The sequence below is a fragment of the Lithobates pipiens genome, unplaced genomic scaffold (assembly GCF_037356315.1).
Source record: "Lithobates pipiens isolate NorthernLeopardFrog02 unplaced genomic scaffold, aLitPip1_a1.2 Scaffold_28, whole genome shotgun sequence".
NCBI classification, from domain to species: domain Eukaryota; kingdom Metazoa; phylum Chordata; class Amphibia; order Anura; family Ranidae; genus Lithobates; species Lithobates pipiens.
The window spans coordinates 48,666,916-48,674,209 of NW_027507789.1; positions in this window are offsets into that span (position 1 = coordinate 48,666,916).

Below are 7,294 nucleotides of genomic sequence, written 5' to 3' on the forward strand. Positions count from 1 at the left end.
CGCTCATCCACGCTATATTGCCAAAAGTACTTGGCCACCCCTCCTCCAAATCATTTGGTGGAGGGGGAATTATGGTGTGGGGTTGTTTTTCTGTGGTTAGGCTTGGCCTCTCAGTTCCAGTGAAGGGAACTCTTAAGGGGTCAGCACATCAAGACATTTTGGACAATTTCATGCTCCCAACTGTGGGAACAGTTTGGGGATGACCCCTTCTTGTTCCAACATGACTGCACACCAGTGCACAAAGCAAGATCCATAAAGACCTGGATAAGTGAGTTTGGGGTGGAGGAACTTGTCTGGCCTGCACAGAGTCCTGACCTCAACCCGAAAGAACACCTTTGGGATGAATGAGAGTGGAGACTGCGAGCCAAGCCTTCTCGTCCAACATCAGCGCCTGACCTCACAAATGCACTTCTGGAAGAATGGCCAAACATTCCCATAGACACGCTCCTAAACCTTGTGGACAGTCTTCTCAGAAGAGTTGAAGCTGTTCTAGCTGCAAAGGGTGGACCAACTCAATATTGAACCCTATGGACTAAGACTGGGATGTGCCATTAAAGTTCACGTGTGTGAAAAGGCAGGCGATCTAGTATATGTGCTTTTGCTCAAATTCCATGAGGTTTAAAAACAATTTTTAATGGCAGCCATGTGTGTCCAGGTAAAGAGCTATCGTGTGCAAATAATTGCTTGATCTGATATTTAAGTAAAACATTTTTTTATTACAGAGGTGCCCTAAAGCCATTATCTGTTGTGAATATTCTTTAAATACAGTTGTCCTTGATCCATAGAACATAATTGTTTTCCAAAGAATGCATAGAATCAAGTTGTGCAAACCATTGTCATTTTAATTAAAGAAAACTTGTACAGTGATGGTAAAAAAGTGTTAAATTGGTTGTAACAGACTGGTAACACTTTGTAATTCCCAGCATTCAGTTGATGGTGGGTTCCCCAACTTTTTGTGTCTTGTCTTATTTTGCCATAGGAGACACTGTAACCTTATTACTGGGATAAAGATGGATTTCTATCAGCACTTATAAACCACAAAAGCTGCCCAGCATACATCTCTGAGAAAATAACCAGTATAAACAGGCATATTGACTACATTAAAAACAGTGTTTTGTAAATCCAAGACGTTTGGAGTACGGAACTATAACAGAATTGCTGCTTCATTTCATGGAGTCTGATTGCTGTGTAACAAGGGGTCAGTAAAGCTGTCAGGTATTATTTTTGGGGAATGATCTGCAACAGTAAAGCAGGACTGCGCATCAGTTAAACCACCCCAATGTTCACAAGCTTCAATCACATTCTTGTGATTACTCTTTTTCTCTCTCTACTTTTATCTTGCTCTTAATAAAAAAAAAACAAAAACGCACAATAGATCTTTGAAAAGATATATGTATATACATTCATGCACACGCATATATACCATGATGTACAAAAAAAAAAACATGGTTTGAAAAACTCCATTTGGTGACTTTAAAATGGACACTTTTGGTTTTGTACACTGCAAACTCTTCAAACACAAATGAATTGCCTTGAATGCATACAAGTGTTAAAACCCTGTTTTGTTCTTCTGCTCTCATATCCGACTTTCACACTTTTTGTTATGCTTTTGTTCTGTTCATTTTTTTTTTTCTTGTTGTAGTGTTACTAATTTATCAGAACAGTCCGGATTGTGTCAACAGACCTAACATTTCAGCCGCTGAGTTATTTATTTGATGCTTTTTTTTCTTTTTTTCTTTTTTGTGTTTTTTTTTTTTTTCCTTTATGGTCACTTGTCTTTTATACACGTGGGACTATTAATGATGTATATGTTGAAATTAAGACCTTGAAAGACTATGTTAACTGTGCAAGTAACTGATCTGTTTTCTTCATCCTGATGCTGACATCTGGGACTTTACTACATAAAAAAAATATGTTAATAATATTTGTGTTCTGTGACACTTTGAAATGCCTGGGGTGTACGTGTGGGTTTATTTGTGAGCCTGTTGAATTTTGAATGTGGATCATCCTGTGGTTACTGCATCATAAGCCAGTTATTTGTGAAAGTGAGGAAAAACACCAGTTAGGGTAATCAAATCGACCATTCCCAAACTTTAGTAGCATTGGTTCAAAAGAAGGCAATACAGAAGTACATATACAACAGATGATTATATTTTCCTGACCTGATAAATGTCAATGCAATTCATCCTTTTGTCTTTAAAAAAATGGTAAATATGATGAGTCCACTGTATTCTTTTAATTTCACCATATTGCTAAAGAAATGTTTACACAGATGAAACCAAAGTAGAAGGTACTGAGGTCCTCATTGATTGCTCCACTACTCTATGAAGGTCCTACTTTGACTTTTTGGCACTATGCGGTTTTCATAATGGTTTTCTCTTAGTTGCACCTGTTTTACCATAGTTTGCTGGAGGATTTATCAATGTAGTCAGTAGGGCTTAAACACAGATTTTGAACTTGCAAAAGGGACCTCGGCTCAAATTTAAAGCGGAAATAAACTCATCGATCTCAGTGTCAAAGAACAGTTACATTCCCGGCATGGCGGGAATGCTGTCACATTGGTTGTGCCGTCAAACCATCCAATGGCTAGTGTCATAACTGATCACATGTCCAGCATCATAACATTTGAAGATTAAACAGAGGCCAATATGGCAGCTTCCTTGGCTAAAAATGCTAGAAGGGTTTACTTCCACTTTAAGAATTGCTATCTTTAGAAGAACATCTAAAACAGGTGTCCAACATTTTGACCTTCCTGGGCCACATTGGAAGAAGACTAATTGTCTTGGGGCACAAATAAAATACACTAACAATAAGGATAGCTGGTGAGCAGAAAAAGTCAGGCCCATCACAAGTTAATAATCACTGATATAGATAATGTACCTATCTGAGTAACAAAGCTTCATGGTTTTATTTTCATTATTATAAAAGAAAAAGAGGGTAACACAAAACTAGTGCAATATTTGGCACTGTTTTGATAAACTAACACATCAATATCTGGTTGGATGGATGGAGTAGCAATACTCAATAAATTCTCAAGATATTTTGGTTCTAATTTTGCCCTTCCTGTTCTTCATCCTTGAAAAATTGGATTTTTGACTTCTCTGAGTTCATTGACATAGTGCTCCAATATTCAGAACCATAGGGTTATACCACCCCCTACAGGAGTAGGACACTAGGCAGCAAAACAGACTCGGCTATGCCTATGGGCTGTTGTGAAAGTGTACACCGGCCAGTGGCCGCCTTCCAAACTTGTGCAACGGTCACCTTATGACAGAAGGCCCATGGAGCACTAAGCGCCCAAGAAGAATGCACCGTAACAGGGAAAGGAGAAACCCGATCCCCCCACTAGAATAGGCCAGAGTCATCATCTGTCTAAACCATCCAGAAATGGTTGCAAAAGAAGCAGACAGCCTCTTAGCCCATCTGATCACCGAGTCTGACCTTCAAAAAGACCCGGTGGCTGCCAAATACACCCGAATCCCCCAAACCACATCCAGTGCAGATGAGGCAAATTCCTTAGGATGTGTTGACCAGGGACACAAGGAAGGCAACACATGTCCTTATTCAAAAGGAAATCCGAGGAACGATGGAAAAGGGCGAAGAAACACCTTAACCTAGTATAACCCTGGGTAAGGTGTATGACAAGATAATGCCACCAAGAGGCCACCTTCCGAGACAGAGTAAGCAGTAGAATCTCCAGAATATTTTGAGAGAGAGGCTTCTGGAGAACTAAAATCACCAAGTTCAGATCCCACGGCAGTAGAAGAGACACAGTGGAAACAGACGTCAAACACCAGGGAGTGTGAGACTAAGAGATGCTGAAGACCACCTAGGCTGATGCCTGGCCCTTGATGGTACTCAAGTCCCATTCCTGCTCAACCCCCCGGAGGTCGGAATCGGAGCCGCCGAGACAGAATGAGGATGAATGCCCAGTGACTCACACCAGGATATATGCATTTTCCACATCCAGAGGTAGAACCTCCTAGGAGGTAGACTCCCTAGCCATCAGCAGCATCGGAACTGCATCACAGCCAGGTTGTTAAAACCAACGACTCTAAAGCAGGATGGAAGAACGGCCCCTGGGACAGTAGATCCTCCCTGAGAGGCAGTCGCCAAGGAATGTCATGACCAGGTGCACCCAGACGGTATACCCAGACGGTATACCCAAACCAACGGGACCCATCCGGAGCCAATAAAATTACCGGAATCCCCGTGGCCTTGATCCTCTGCAAAATCCGGAGAGGAGAAAAGGAGTATAGCAAACGTTACTGGCCCCATGGGCCACCAGAGCGATTGAGGTGCCCACCAGAGGATTCTGTGACCCTGCTAAAAACCTTGGTACCATCCTGTTGAGCCGGGACACAAACAGATCTACCTCAGGAGTGCTCCATCAGAGATGTATCTGGTGAAACACAGCGTGGTGAAGGGCCCACCCCGTGGTCCTATCCTACTGTCAGTATTCCACTTCTGGAAAGCTTACGTTGGAGGGGGCCACAACGAGACGTTCTGCCCACCGGCGGACACTGGCAACTGGCTGCCAACACTCTATTTGACCCGCCCTGGTGATTGACATAAGCCACCGCCATTGCATTGTCCAACTGGATCCATACTGGGAGCCCCCTAAGTCAATCTGTCCATGATCCAGACATGGTCTGATCGCTCGTAGTTCAAGGATATTGCTCGGTAGACCGGAATCCACCAGCATGCCACGACTCGCAAAGCTCAGTCCCAGGACAGACTGGCATTGGTGGTCATCCTGTTCAATACAAGGGGAGAAAGACCAAGGAACCTCTGGTTTCCTGGCTCAGCTGAATCTGACTTCCAGAGACCTCAGGCACTTGTCCCATTATGTCAGGATCTCTCTGAAGGGAGCTTGTAAGGAAATGTGCACATAGAATCACCCCTCCAAAAGGTAGATATCATCCGACCCAACACCCACATGCAGGTCCGCAGGGAGGCCCACCTGCCAGATAACAGTAAATGAAACTCAGCATCCAACTTTTGGAGTTTGTCCACCGGAAGAAACCCTCTGGCCAGAGCCGAATCCTGGGTCGGGCTCAGATAATCCAATGTTCTGGAAGGGTCCCAAGCAGACTTCAGATAGTATAGAAGCCAACTGAATCTGTCAAAGTCTGTATAGGAGATACGTTGCCCCTCGAGGGCAACACCACGTGCTGATATTGCTCAGCACCCACAGCAAAATGGAGGAGGTGCTGGAATCGGGTACATGTTGGAATGCGTAAATAAGCATTTGTGATAGCGATAGAAGGCAGAAAGTTCCCATGGTGAAGGGGTGCCACCGCCATGCGGACGGACTCCATCCTGAAATTCTGCACCCATACAGGTCAGGTCCTTGAGGTCCAGAACTGAACGCACCATGCCCTCCATCTTTTGGACCAAACAGGCTTGAATAAAACCCCTGAAACTTCCCGACACGGTAACTGGGACAATCGCGCTCTGAAGCAACAAGGCTTGCACAGCCCCATGAGAACAGCAAACGGTCCAGCGACAGACACACATTGGAAGCAAAAAAACTTTTTGGGTAACAAGGCCGGAAAACCATCTTGTAACCAGACAAAATTAAAGATGCGTAATGATGTAATCCAGGGTAGCCCCCCACAATACATGTCTAAGCACCACTGCGGAAACAGAGAGCTCAGCAACCAGGGGAATTGTGGCCATGAGGCATAACAGACAAACAGGACTGGTGCAAGTATTTTTGACACCCTAGGCAAAACTTAATTTTGGCTCCACCCTGACCCCACCCCCTTTGCCCTGCCCATGTGACAGGAAGTGGCGCTTTACAAGAAGCATTGGCTCTGCTTCCTCTAGCGCTGGCTCCAGTGCTGCACTGCGCCTCTAATTACACTACTGGTTGGATAGAGCAGCTGCCTGAGAGTTAGTTACATGCTGCAGCCTGCAGAGCAAGCAGACGCGGAGGGAAACCAGTGGGCAGGCACCCCTAGGCAGCAGTGCGCCCTAGGCGGTTGCCTAGTGGTAGCACCGGCCCTGCAGTCAAACTGTAGCACCTAGACCAACAGGTCTGCCAATGCAGCAAAGGTAGGGCATTCTGCCCCCCCTCTAGATATGTCAGATGGATCTTTAGACGCCAGAGACTCCTCTATTGGAATCATGTTTGCCTTGAGCAGCCCAGAGACGGGGGTCCACTACTGGTGGAACAGTCCAAATCTGAAGGAGGGACTCCTCAAAGGGGTTCCTCACAGCAAGCGTTTTTGGAAGCACAAGGGACACTTTGGACACTCCCACTCTTCATGGACAAATTTGGCAAAATAAGAGGGAGAAGGGAACTCTTTAGTCGCGCAAGACAGCTAATGGGTGCCAAAGGGGAACCAGCCCACCACTGCAGCCACCACTGCATCCTCCATCTTGAAAGGTTCCCACACAGATGTAATAAGTGCGACGACAGTGCCTTTTCATGCACCACTGCAGTTGTGGAGCAATCGGCCTCACTCTCTGACAGGACAGGGAGTATGACCACCAACCCTGCAAGGGGGGCCACGTCCGTGGCGGCAGAGCCAGCTATAGGATCATTTGGCACAGAGTAGGTAGGGGAGGGCGGGGAGTGCAATTTATTAGGCTATATGCCTAAGTGCCATCACAAAAAACTCAGGAGGGGGACACCAACTGAGACCCCCACCGCCTGAGGCCCTGCACAGAGGCACAGACTGAGACCCCTCACAGGGGGTGCCGACAGAGGCCCTGCACAGGGGGCGCTAATGGATGCCCCCTACATGGACACTCAGAGAGCACCCACGCCGGGCCCCCCTAAAGGACCCCCAAAACGAGATCACCCTAAGAGCCCCCACAGTGCCGCCCCTCTTGTAGAGGGGCGGCCACAAGGCCTAGCAGGCTGCAAAAGCAGTAGCCTACATTTTCAGCCACCTGCCGCAAGTGCGCAGCCCACGGGGGGACAGGACCGAGCCGCTGAACAGAGGGCAGACACCCAAAAACGGAAATCCGCTGCCCACCCAGTGCCCAGTTGGTAGGCTGTAAAGCCGCGGCCTAAATTTTCGGCCGTTGAACTGGTCTGAGCCGCTGAACGAAGGGCGGACACCCAGCGCCCAGTCGGTAGGCCACGAAGCGGTCACCCGCCTCCCAGGCCCAACCACTGCAGCAGGTGGGCCCAAGGGATACCCCCCCCCCCAGTAGCAACCCCCGAGGGTGGAAGGGGGGGACAGTGTGTCTCAAAAGCACCTAGGCTAGAAGCCTGGGCCTCACCCAGGGAGGGAGGAGGATGGAGGAGAACCCCGGAGGGACTGACCACCCCAGGGCA